The 13,622-nt window shown below is 36.5% G+C and overlaps 1 protein-coding gene across 1 annotated transcript in view; it reads left to right on the top strand.

Moving 5' to 3' along the window:
* Positions 1-13,622, top strand: part of MRPS27 (mitochondrial ribosomal protein S27) — a 152,682-nt gene that overhangs the window by 115,158 nt on the left and 23,902 nt on the right. The gene's annotated exons all lie outside the window — the stretch shown is intronic.

Here is a 13,622-nt window from a genome sequence, read left to right as displayed (position 1 = left end):
ATTGGCTCCTCAGGTTGCAGCAGGGCAGATAATATCATTTGGCTGAATAGAAAATTGAGGCTTACATAGGTTAATCCCACACAGGTTATAGACTTCAAGCTGGCAGCTAAGTAGTATATTGGGCATAGTTGTCAAAGTTAGATTCAGGAAGGACTGAGTTTATATCCATATATGTCTTAGCTGCAAACTTGATATATGCACTTGCTGGCCAAGTCACTTAAGTTTCCTCAACAATAAAATGAGGATAATAAAACCTCAGACGGTTATTGTAAGGATCAAACTTTAACCAACAAGATCTGATTATATTATTTCAAGTGTAACAGCATGCTTTCCTTATCCAGACATTGTCTCGAGGCTAATGGTACTATTTCTCGAGTGTTGTTGTATAAGTTAGATTGTAATATATCTATGATGCCTTGTCCTGAATAACACATATAAAGGGTTCTGCAAACCTTAAATCTTACAAACGTGAGCTCTTGCTACTTATTATCTAGGGCTGGAAAAGCCTTCAGAGGCCATCTAGTACAATTTCCTTCATGCAGCAAAGGAAGAAACTGGCTCAAAGAAATTTAGGGACTTAACCAAAGTCACAGAGATGTTACCTAACAGAAGCATGATCACGTAGCTAGAAAGTGGTAGAGCCAAGTCTAGAATACATATCAGTCAGCTGGCACACATTAAATGCTAATGATGTGCCAGGTACGATGCTGAGATCCATTTTCAGTACACCATGAGCTTCATTTTCTGTATCACACTCTTTGTTCAGGCAGGCAAATTTAATCAAAAGCTCTTTTTTTTTTTTTTTGGTAAAACCACTTTTTAGAAACTTGAGACCATTTCTTTTTGAGTTCTAACCCCAGTTTTTCAGGTTAAAGGACTACATGTTTTAATAAACTACACATTGCCTGGCTTGCTGTGGTCACAAGTTTGTATAATATGATTATTGATTTTCATTTTATTTTCTAATGATAGGGGCATGGAAGGCACTTTAGAAATAAATGACATCATTTGTACTTCTTAGCCCTGTCACTAACCCAGCATAGGGCAATTTGTTTATTATTTCATGTTTTTGGGTCTCAGTTCCCTTATTTATAAAATGAAGGCATTCGACCCAATACACCACTTAGTAATAACTCTCTTCTATTCCTTCCTCCTCAAAATTGAATTTTATTCTAAAGTGCTATCACTATGTGCTATCACTATAAAGTCATATAATCACAATTTTTTAAAAAATCATAATTATTTCAGTTGTTGTTCAGTTGTGTCTGACTCTTGATGATCTCATGGACCATAGCATAGCACATCAGGACCTTCTATTCTACTATCTCCCAAAGTCTGTCCAAGTTCATGCTTACACTTAATTTCAATATTTGACAGATCCATAGCTTTGTTCATGTGGATATACCTTCCAACAAGTCAAAACTGCAATCTCTCCTTGCTTTGGTAGATAATCTTCATGAGTTCCTTTGACTCAAAATCTGTACCTAATGCCTAACTCTCATAAATCTCTCCAAACTTAATTATCTCTTGAGTTTGTTTTGTACTCAGAGCCTTTCTAGCTTGATAAAAATCTGCTTAAAATTCTTTTTATTAATATAGCCAAGGGTCATCATTATGAGGCGTCAGGGTAGGACTTTAATGGAGACCAAATAACAATGAGCAGGAAATTACAATAATCAGCATAGAAATGACAGTAATGTCAAGCAGAAAATTATAATAATCAGCATATAGTAGTAGATGGAGGACTGTAGCAGGAGTCAGGAAGACCCGATACTAGCTATGTGATGATATGCAAATCTCCTAACTTGTTTCAGCCTCAGTTTCTTTGCTTGTAGAATGGAGATAAAGATATGTATTATGCCTTCCTCATAGGGTTCTTGTCAGGTTAGAATGAAATGATATTTATAAAGTGCTTTGAAAACTTCAAAATACTAAATAAGTCTGATCTCATCTATTTGCAAATTCTGTTGATCTCAAACCATCCATACTTGCCCATCCCATACAACTCCTGTCTAAGTCTTCCTGTAAGTTTGCCACAAAGATTTCACCCAATGTGCTGGAAGATGATCTCACTCTTCTGACATCACCAGGGGTACTGCTTGTCATCTTTGGTCTTCAATATACATATCAATTATTTCTAGTGATAGTGAGGTTAGGAAAAGGAGTTTGATATCTTCCTTCTCCCTAAACAAATATACACACATACAACCACTTTTGAATATATATGTTGCAGCTGAGTCTAAAATCATAATCTTTGGAATTAGATGTGAAAGGATTCTCAAGTGGGTGTCTAGTCTAATCCCTTCATTTTAAACATAAGGAATTGAGACCAAAAAAATCATCCCAAGGTTACTTAGTCATCAAGCATTTATTAAGTGCCTACTATATGCCAGGCACTGTGCTAAGTGGGATTCAAATAAAGGTCAAAAATAGCCCCTGCTCTCAGTCTCACAGGAAAGGCCACATATAGAGAACTATGTACAAATAATGTATATGTAGGACAAATTAGAGATAATGGGCTCCCTGATACTTCCAGGCTAATATGAAAAATCATTAGTCTGGCCTTTATACAATATATTGCCTGCTTATTTTTCTAGTGTTATTTCATATTACTCTCCTTTCTGCTGTTTCCATTCTAATCAAACTGGCCCATTAATTGTTTCCCTTTCATGAAATTATATATCCTGCCCAAATTACATCTTTGCCCAAATTGTCTCCCCAGGCTGAAATCTATTCCTTTCCTCAACTCCATCTCTTAGAATCCCTAGCTTCCAGGGGGGAAGCTGAGTGGCTCAGTGGATTGAGAGCCAGGCTCAGAGATGGGAGGTCCTGGGTTCAAATCTAGCCTCAGACACTTCCTAGCTGTGTGACCCTTGGCAAGTCACTTAACCCCCATTACCTAGTCCTTACCACTCTTCTGCCTTAGAACCAATACACAGTATTGATTCTAAGATGGAAGGTAAGGGTCTCAATAAATAAATTATAGTGCCCTGATGGGAGGTATAGTGACCCCCCACAAGAGTGCTATAACATTTATCTGTGGGAATAACCTGAGGTGGGGAGAGGAGGCTAAGGGAATGGGAGAATAATAATGACTCAAAGACAGAAGTAGAAACACATGGGGAGTAACGCGAACTCCGAGGAGATAGGAGGAACAAGAGAATAGGTGGGGAGTATCAACCACTTGATACTCCTAGACAAGAGAATCTGCTTTGGGGGCGACAACTTCGCTAGGAAAAGTGGAGTCTTACTCCTGGTGCCTCTATGGCAATTCTTGGCACTGGGGGTGAGCACGTCGCTATGAAAGAGTGGAGCCTCGGCTCCTGGTACCTCTATAGCAATAGCAGGCACTGGGGCAACCAAGTCGCTATGAAAGAGATAGTGAAGCAAGAGAGTAAGGGGCAAGGAGGGAACAGAGGAACAGAGAGAGTAAATGAAGGGCTAGAGAACTAGTCAGAGAGAGCTGGTAAGAGAGCTTTAGTAAGAGTAAGAGAGGGGTTTGTAAGAGAGATTGTAAGAGGGAGGTTCGCGCTAGTTCTCTAGAATTTATTGTGAGTTTTAGGTTTAACATTGGTTGAATTGACAATGACGAGATAAAAGAGGTGGAGTCTTAATCCATCCCACGCTTCGTAAATGTGTGTAGTCCGAGTGGGGAAACACCCTAATGGAACCTTACTCCAAGCATAGGCAACATGGCTGTCCATGCCCAGCCCAAGAATTTGCCCATCCTTCGCTAGTCCCCTGGACTGTCCCCATTACACAATGAACATTAAGAGGTCTGACCTTGTGTCTGGTAGTACAATATCAATACATCAATCATACTTCCCAAATGCCAACATGCCTGGTATGCGACATACATACACACACACATACATACATACATACATACATACATACATACATACATAAATGAGTGAATGAACGACTAACGAATGAATGAATAAATAAGTAAGCAAATAAATAAATAAATAAGTGAATAAACAAACAAACAAACAAATAAATAAATAAATAAATGAAGCATAGCTCAGGCCACAATCCTGATTATACCAAATTATTAGAGTTCTCTTCCTCTTGAAATTACTTTGATTACTTTGTGCATGCTTTAAATTTAATTTTTTTATTTAATTTTATTTAATTTTTATTTGGTCAATTTCAGACATTATTCCTTGGTTACAAAAATCATATTCTTTCCCTCCCTCTCCTTCCCCCACCCTTCATGTAGCCAACGTGCAATTCCACTGGGTATTACATGTGTCCTTGATCAGAACCTATTTCCATGTTGTTCATGTTTGCACTAGGATTTCATTTAGGGTCTACAACCTCAGTCATATCCCCTCAACCCATGTAATCAAGCAGTTGTTTTTTTTTCAGTTCTTTTTTTCAGTTTTTCAGGTTTTTTTTTCCAGTTATTCCTCAATGTGGATAGTGTTCTTTATTGAAGATCCCTCCGGGTTGTTCAGGATCACTGCATTGCCACTAATGGAGAAGTCCATTACATTCGATTGTACCACAGTGTATCCGTCTCTGTGTACAATGTTCTCCTGGTTCTGCTCCTCTCACTCTGCATCACTTCCTAGAGGTCATTTCAATTCACATGGAATTCCTCCACTTTATTATTCCTTTGAGCACAATAGTATTCCACAATTTCATTCCCTCATTTTCCAATTTTTTGCCACCACAAAGAGCGCAGCTATGAATATTCTTATAAAAGTCTTTTTCCTCATTATCTCTTTGGGGTACAAACCTAGCAGTGCTATGGCTGGATCAAAGGGCAGACAGTCTTTTAGTGCCCTTTGGGCATAGTTTCAAATTTCCCTCCAGAATGGTTGGATCAGTTCACAACTCCACCAGCCATGCATTCATGTCCCAACTTTGCCACATCCCCTCCGGCATTCATTACTTTCCTTTGCTGTCATGTTAGCCAACCTACTAGGTGTGAGGGGATACCTCAGAGTTGTTTTGATTTGCATCTCTTTTATTATAAGAGATTTAGAACACTTTTTCATGTGCTTATTAATAGTTTTGATTTCTTTGACTGAATATTGCCTTTTCATGTCCTTTGCCCTTTTATCAGTTGGAGAATGGCTTGATTTTTTTGTACAATTGATTTAACTCTTTGTAAATTTGAGTAATTAGACCTTTGTCAGAGGTTTTTGTTATGAAGGTTTTTTCCCAATTTGTTACTTCCCTTCTAATTTTGGTTACATTGGTTTTGTTTGTACAAAAACTTTTAAATTTGTCATAATCAAAATTATTTATTTTACATTTTGCGATTTTTTTCTAAGTCTTGATTGGTTTTAAAATCTTTCCTTTCCCAATGGTCTGACATATATACTATTCTATGTTCACCTAATGTGAACTTCAGATTATTACTCCACCCTACTTAGTCTAACAAAAACAGGAATGTCTACATCCATACTTAAGGATCAAGTATTTAGACAGACATATGCTAGCAAATGACATCAGAAACAACTGACAGACCCCTGGGCTCTCCTAAGTCAAGCTTAAGCTACCATTGGTACATGTGAGATGCAGGAAAGTGATGTAAAAACCGTCTATATGTTTCATGTCACTTCCTCTCTCCACTCTCTTTCTGTAGAGAGCTGGCTCTGGCTGGCAGAGTGCTGAGCCTTTTGGCATCTTGGCATAGTGGCAGCTATTGTCCAGTTTAGCAGTGAGTTTTCATTGAGGCGTCTTCTCTAAGCTCTCAGAGTTAAGGCTAATTCTTTCTCCTTTACCTTGTAAACACCATCCTCTTAGGAAAAGCCTCTAATTTCGTGGTGGAGGACCTTGAACTCCCCCTGGCACAGGCCAGGCCGGAGAAAACCTAAACCTTTCCCTCTCTTCTCCTTAATTCTTTCCCTCTTTATTAATTAAACCACCATCAATTTCCAAGCTGACTTGGGTATTTTATTTGGGATATTCCCTGGCGCCCAAAATTAATTTAGATTAGGTCACAACCCTAAAATCCTTACACTAATTTACTTATAGTTTCCTTCTTTATGTTCAAATCATTCACCCATTCTGAGTTTATCTTGGTCTAAGGGTGTGAGATGTTGATCCAAACTTAATTTATCCCACACTGTCTTCCAATTTTCCCAGCAGTTTTTATCAAATAGTGGATTTTTGTCCCAAAAGCTGGAATCTTTGGCCTCATTATAGACTGTCTTGCTGAGGTCACTTACCCCAAGTCTATTCCACTGATCCTTCTTTCTGTCTCTTAGCCAGTACCATATTGTTTTGATGACCACTGCTTTATAGTATAATTTGAGATCTGGTACTGCAAGACCACCTTCCTTCGCATTTTTTTTTTCATGATTTCCCTGGAAATCCTTGATCTTTTGTTCTGCCAAATGAACTTTGTTATTTTTTTTTCTAATTCAGTGAAAAAGTTTTTTGGTAGTTCAATGGGTATGGCACTAAATAAGTAAATAAGTTTGAGTAGGATGGTCATTTTTATTATGTTAGCTCATCCTACCCATGAGCAGTTAATGTTTTTCCAATTGTTTAGATCTAGTTTTAATTGTGTGGAAAGTGTTTTGTAGTTGTGTTCATATATGTTTGTCTCAGAAGACAGATTCCTAAGTATTTTATATTGTATAGGGTGATTTTCAATGTAATTTAATTTCTAATTCTTGTTGCTGTGATGTGTTGGAGATATATAGAAATTCTGATGACTTATGTGGGTTTATTTTGTATCCTGCAATTTTGCTAAAGTTGTTGATTATTTCAACTAGCTTTTTAGTTGATTCTCTAGGATTCATTAAGTAGACCATCATATCATCTTCAAAGAGTGATAGCTTGGTCTCCTCATTGCCAATTTTAACACCTTCAATTTCTTTTTCTTCTCTAATTGGTACTACTAGTGTTTCTGTTAAATAATTAATTAATATTTTTATTTATTTTTTAATTAATTAATTAATTTAATTATTTATTATTATTTAATTTAATTAAAAATTATTTAATTAATATTTAATAATTAAATAATTAATTGAATAATATTCTGTTAAATAATAGAGGTGATAATGGGCATCCTTGTTTCACTCCTGATCTTATTGGGAATGCATCTAGTTTATCCCCATTGCAGATGATGTTGGCTGATGGTTTTAGATATATACTATTTATTATTTTTAGGAAAGACCTTTCTATTCCTTTAATTTCTAGTGTTTTCAATAGGAATGAGTGTTGTATTTTGTCAAAGGCTTTTTCTGCGTCTATTGAGATCATCCTGTGATTTTTGTTGGTTTGCTTGTCGATATCATAGATTAAGTGGATGGTTTTCCTAATATTGAACCATCCTTGCATTCCTTTTATAAATCCCACCTGATCATAGTGAGTAACCCCCGTGATGATTTGCTGTAGTCTTTTTGCTAATATCCTATTTAAGATTTTTGCATCTATTTTCATTAAGGAGATTGGTCTATAGTTTTCTTTCTCCGTTTTGACCTGCTTTGGAATCAGTACCATATTTGTGTCATAAAAGGAATTTGATCGAACTCCTTCTTTGCTTATTCTATCAAATAGTTTGTATGGTATTGGAACTAGCGGTTCTTTGAATGTTTGATAGGATTCACTAGTGAATCCGTCAGGCCCTGGGGATTTTTTCTTAGGAAGTTCTTTGATGGCCTGTTGGATTTCTTTTTCTGATATGGGATTATTTAAGAAATCTATTTCTTCTTCTGTTAGTCTAGGCAATTTATATTTTTGTAAATATTCATCCATATCACCTAGATTGGCATATTTATTGCCATATAATTGGGCAAAATAGTTTTTAATGATTGCCTTAATTTACTCTTCATTGGAGGCGAGGTCTCCCTTTTCATCTCGGATCCTATTAATTTGGTTTTCTTCTTTCCTTTTTTATTTATTTAGGTTGACCAGTACTTTGTCCATTTTGTTTGTTTTTTCAAAATACCAGCTTCTAGTCTTATTTATTAGTTCAATAGTTCCTTCACTTTTGATTTTATTAATTTCTCCCTTAATTTTTAGGATCTCTAATTTAGTTTTCTTGTGGGGATTTTTAATTTATTCACTTTCAAGTTTTTTGATTTGCATGTCCATTGGACATTAACAAATAATTGACCTCTGCCCTCCCTGATTTGTTAATATATGAACTCAAGGATATAAATTTTCCCCTGAGTACTGCTTTGGCTACATCCCATAGCGTTTGAAAGGATGTCTCATCATTGTCATTTTCTTCAATGAAATTATTAATTGTTTCTATGATTTGTTCTCTAACTGATTTTGGAGAATCATATTATTTAATTTCCAATTAATTTTTGATTTACCTCTCCATGTATCCTTACTGATTATTATTTTCATTGTGTTATGATCTGAAAGGTTTGCATTTATTATTTCTGCTTTTCTGCATTTGTTTGCTATGTTTTTATGACCTAGTACATGGTCAGTCTTTGTGAATGTACCATGTACTGCTGAAAAGAAGGTGTATTCCTTTTTGTCCCTATTTATTTTTCTCCATATATCTATTAACTCTAATTTTTCTAAGATTTCATTCACATCTCTTACCTCTTTCACATTTATTTTTTGATTTGATTTATCTAAATTTGATAGTAGTAAGTTCAGGTCTCCCACTAGGATAGTTTTACGATATATTTTCTCCTTCAATTTCACTAGTTTCTCCTTTAGAAATTTGGATGCTGTACCATTTGGTGCATACATGCTGATTACTGATATTTCCTCATTGTCTCTACTGCCTTTTATCAGGATGTAGTAACCTTCCCTATACCTTTTAATCAGATCTATTTTTACTTTGGCTTTGTCAGATATCATGATTGCAACTCTTGTCTTCTTTCTATCAGTTCAGTTCCAATAGGTTTTGCTCCAACTTTTAATTCTAACCTTGTGAGTGTCTATGTGCCTCAGGTGTGTTTCTTGTTAGACAACTTTTGGTAGGATTTTGGATTCTAATCCACTCTCCTATTTGCTTTCATTTTATGGGTGAGTTCATCCCATTCTCATTCAAAGTTATGATTGTTACTTATGTATTCCCCAGCATTTTTATATCCTCTCCTAGTTCTGTCCTTTCTTCTTTTGCTATATCCTTTTAAACCACTGGTTTACTTTAGTTAATCCCCCTAATCCCCTCCCTTAATATGCTTCCCTTTCTTGCCCCTCCATTTTTGTTCCCTTCTTATTTTTTTATGATCCGTTAAGTTCCCTCCCCCCTCTCTTGCCCTCCCTTTTTGTTCCCCCTACCCCCTACCCCCCTTAGTTTTCCCTTCTCACTTTCCCTGTAGGATAAGATAGAATTCCAGACCCCAATGGATCTAGATGCTCTTCCCTCTCAGAATTTCCCTTGAGAGTAAGGTTTAAATATTACCTATTAGCACTTTCTTCCTCTCCTTCTTATAAGACTATTCTTCCTCTCCTCTTCCCATGTGTATCTTTGTATGATAAAGATTATCCTATTTATTTTATTTTTCAAGTATCTCTTGGTGCCATCCTCAATTCCCTCAATTCCCTAACCCTCCTCCCCCTTTTTTTTTGCATATAATCTTATAGCACTTATTACCCCAATCTCTTCCTGTGAATGATTATTCTAATTACTATAATAGCGAATATTTTTTGAGAGTTACAAATAACATTTTCCCCATATATTAGTATAAATAATTTGATCTTATTGAAGCCCTTAAAGAAGAAAGTTTGAATTAAAAAAAAAAAACATTTTCCCCCTTTCCCCTCTCTTTCTTATATACCTATTCATGTTTCTCTTGATCTTTGTATTTGGATATCAACCTTTCCACTTAGTTCTGGTCTTTTCTTTACAAGTACTTGAAAATCTTCTATTTTGTTGAATGCCCATACTTTCCCCTGGAATTATATAGTCAGTTTTGATGGATAGGTGATTCTTTGTTAAAGACCCAATTCTCATGCCTTTCTGAATATCATATTTCAAGACTTGCAGTCTTTTAGTGTGGAAGTTGCCAGATCTTGTGTAATCCTGATTGGTGCTCCTTGGTATCAGAATTGTCTCTTTTTGGCTTCTTGTAGAATTTTCTCTTTAGCTTGAAAGCTCTTGAATTTGGCAGTTATGTTCCTGGGAGTTGTCTTTTGAGGATTTAGTATAGAGGGTATTCTATGAACTCTTGTAATGTATATTTTCCCCCCTTTTTTCAGAACATCAGAAAAGGCAGTTTTCTTGGATAATTTCTTGTAGTATGATGTCAGTATTTCTGTTTATTTCTGGATTTTCAAGTAGACCAATGATTCTCAAATTGTTTCTCTATGATCTGTTTTCCTGATCTGCCATCTTGTCAGTGAGATATTTTATGTTTTCTTCTATTTTGTCAATCTTTTGACTTTGCTTTATTAACTCTTGCTGTTTTGCAAGATCATTGTCTTCCAATTGCCTAATTCTGAATTTTAAAGATGGGTTTTCCTTTTTGGTTTGATCTATCCTGCTTTTTGTGGCTTCTAGCCATTTCTCCAATTGGGAGTTCTTGTCCTTTAAACTGTTATGTTCACTTTGAACTATTTCCCATTTTTCTTGCCAGAAGGCTTCCGTCTTTTTGATAAGGTCCAATTTAAATTCTTCAAGAGTTTGTGAGCAATTACCATTTTGGGGGGAAAGTTTTGATGCATTTATTTGAATTTCCTCTGTAGCCTGGGTTTTTCCTCTGTAAAAAATTTCCAGGGTCAAACCCTTCTTGTTTTTCTTGGTGGTGGGATGTTGTTGTTCCTGGGCACTATTTGCCATCACTGTGGGGGTTTTTTCTTCCCTTTTTAGTCAGAAATCTGAGTGAGGTGGGCAGGCTCTCTGTTTATGGAGTTAAAGAGCAAGGATTTTTCCTGAGGCCAGCTCTCAAATCTCCACAGCTTCTGTTGTTTGCTGCCCTTCTTTGTGCTATCTTGCCACAAGAGCCCACGATTTGCACTCTTGAGCCTGCTGGGGTTAGGTCCTCAGTGGTCTTAGTCAGCTGCCAAGGACCCAGAGGTGCATCTCGCTCACTCCAGATATGCCCCTTGCTCACTCACTGATTCTAGCATGAGCTTCCTCTGCCTGGCTCCATAGGTGGGGTGGGGAAGGGCATTTTGGTGGGAGCTTTTTCACCCCCCTTTTAGTGTGGAAATGCCAAAATCTCACGTAACTTCAATGCTGCGCCCTACTGTAGAGTCCCTTCATTCATATGAAGTTAGTTTTTTTGGTCTTTTGTGGTAGTCTGTATCAGTAGGTGCTGAGGAGAGGAAGAGTCCTGTGTCTAGACTGTCGCCATGTTTAGCTGGAAGTCTATATTTAATTTTCTATGTCCTCTGCCTACTAGACTAAAAGTGCCCTTGAGGGCAAGACCTGTTATGGTTTGCATTTGCATCTTTAGGGCTCAGCACAACTCCTGGAACTTATGTAGTGAGCACAATAAATATTTGTTGAATTGAATTTGCACTATATTGGGACCCCATTCTTTCCTTCTTTACCTTTCCCTCATCCCTGATTTGGAGCACAATTACTACATCCCTAAACTCCTACCCATTATCCCTCTGGAATAAGAAAGTGGCAATACTACTAGCATTTTGAATCCTGGACAATTCTTTCCCAGTCATATTTCTGCATCTCAATTATTCCTTCCATAATTATCTCTTCAGCAACATAGATGTTAAAGAAATATCTGTCTTCAATGCCACTGATTCATGTTCTTAATTAGGTTTAATTAAGTAACTATCTCTTTTTATATGTGTCTGTTGTTTGCCCAGTTTTGAATCATGTTCATTTACCCAAACTAAAACTGACTTCATGTACTTTTTTTAATCTAGTATGGCCCTTTTAATATATAAATAGCAAATCTCAGATCCAATGCCATGTAGGAATTGAGGAGTTGATCCCTACCTTGTTTTAATAAAAAACTTAGCTGGGGTTAAGGGAATGCTTTTTCATACCTAAATCAAATATTTCATTAAAGATAAAAAAATTTTTAAATTAAATTTTGGGTGAAAACTACCATAATTTAGAGTAAACATTTAGGGTATTATTCTTAGATTAATATTGTTAGGATGGAAAAGAGCAAATGTTTGTCTAGTGCAACGTTCTTAATCTTTTTTTGTCATGGAACCCCTTTATCAATCTGATAAAGCCTACAAACCCCTTCTGAGAATGTTTTATTTTACCTTGTTTTTTTTTTAACTCTTTCTTTCTGTCTTAGTAATAATTCTAATATAGAAGGGTATGGGCTAGACAAATAGGGTTAAGTGACTTGCCATAGGTGAAACAGCTAGGGAATGTCTGAGGTCACATTTGAAACAAGGACCTCAGACTTCATATCTGGTGCTCTACCTACTGTGCCATCTACCTACCCCTGAGAATGGTGTTTTTAACTGCATAAAATATGTGTAAGATTCTAAGGGAAACAAATTTTATTGACATATAGTTAGCAAAATAGTATTTTTTTTATACAAGTTCACAGAGCCCAGAATAAGATTCTCCAGTCTAATTGGACAAAGCACTTAAATCAGAAGATTTCAGATTCTAGTTCCTTCTCTGTCATTTTCTGTGTGACTCAGCAAGTCTCTTAACTTTGCTAAATCCCATTTTCTGCATCTCTGAAATGGAAATAACAATACTTGCAATACCTTTGCCACAAGGCTTCTCAAGAAGAAAATCTAATAGACTTCTTCTCAGCCTTCATCCTTCTTAACCTTTCTACTACATTTGATACCTTGGAGAATAATACATCCTCCTGGATATGTAGTGCTCTCTGAGTTTTCATGATCTTCTCTTTTGGATTTTCTCCTTCTCTCTGACTTTTCCTTCTCAGGCACTGTATCACCATCTTCTTCCTCTGAGGGTTTCCCAAGGTTCTGTCTGGGCCCCCTTTTCTCTTTCTACAATCTGTTTTTCAGTGATCTCATCAGTACAAGTGGATTTAATATCATCTCTCTGCAGATGACCCCAGCCCCAAGTTTCTCTCCCAAACGGCAGCCTCATATCACCAACTGCCTTTTGGAAATTTCCAACTGAATGTCCCAGAGACATCTCGAATTCAAAATGTATTAAACATAATTGGTTATCTTTTCCTAAAATTTCATCTTTCTTCAAAATTTCCTTGTTTCTTTTGAAGGCATCACATCACCATTCTCCCAACCTCCCAAGTTTGTAACCTTCTTGATTCCTCACTCTACTTTATCCCACATATCATTATATAGTTATCAATCTTGTTATTTCTTCCTGCACAAAATCTCTTTCATTCAGCCCCTTCTCTCTACATGTAAAACCACTAGCTTATTTGAGGCCCTCTTCACCTCTTTTCTAGACAGGAGGTGTTTGGACACCCAAAACTCCTGAGCAAAATGAAATTAAACTATAATTAGGAAATGTTTAACAAAACAAATAAAATATAGGACAATGAAGATGATGTTCAATTGTGGCTTTCTAAGACTATGGGGGCCTCAAGGGATCCATTTCTATTTGAGTTTGACACTGCTGACTTTTGCAGTGGACTTCTGATTATCTTCCCTGTCTCAGGTCTTTCCTTGCTCCAGGTCATTCTTCATGAGCTGCAAAAATGATTCTCCTTAAAATACAGATCTAACCCTGATGTCGCTCCCTCCTCAGTAAACTCCTGTGTCTTCTTATACTGGCCATCACCTGTGCCTGGGAAATACTCTTCTTC

The sequence above is a fragment of the Monodelphis domestica genome, chromosome 3, assembly GCF_027887165.1.
Source record: "Monodelphis domestica isolate mMonDom1 chromosome 3, mMonDom1.pri, whole genome shotgun sequence".
In the NCBI taxonomy this organism is placed as follows: Eukaryota; Metazoa; Chordata; class Mammalia; order Didelphimorphia; family Didelphidae; genus Monodelphis; species Monodelphis domestica.
The sequence above is the reverse complement of the archived record's forward strand: the minus strand, read 5'-3'. Positions and strand labels throughout refer to the sequence as shown.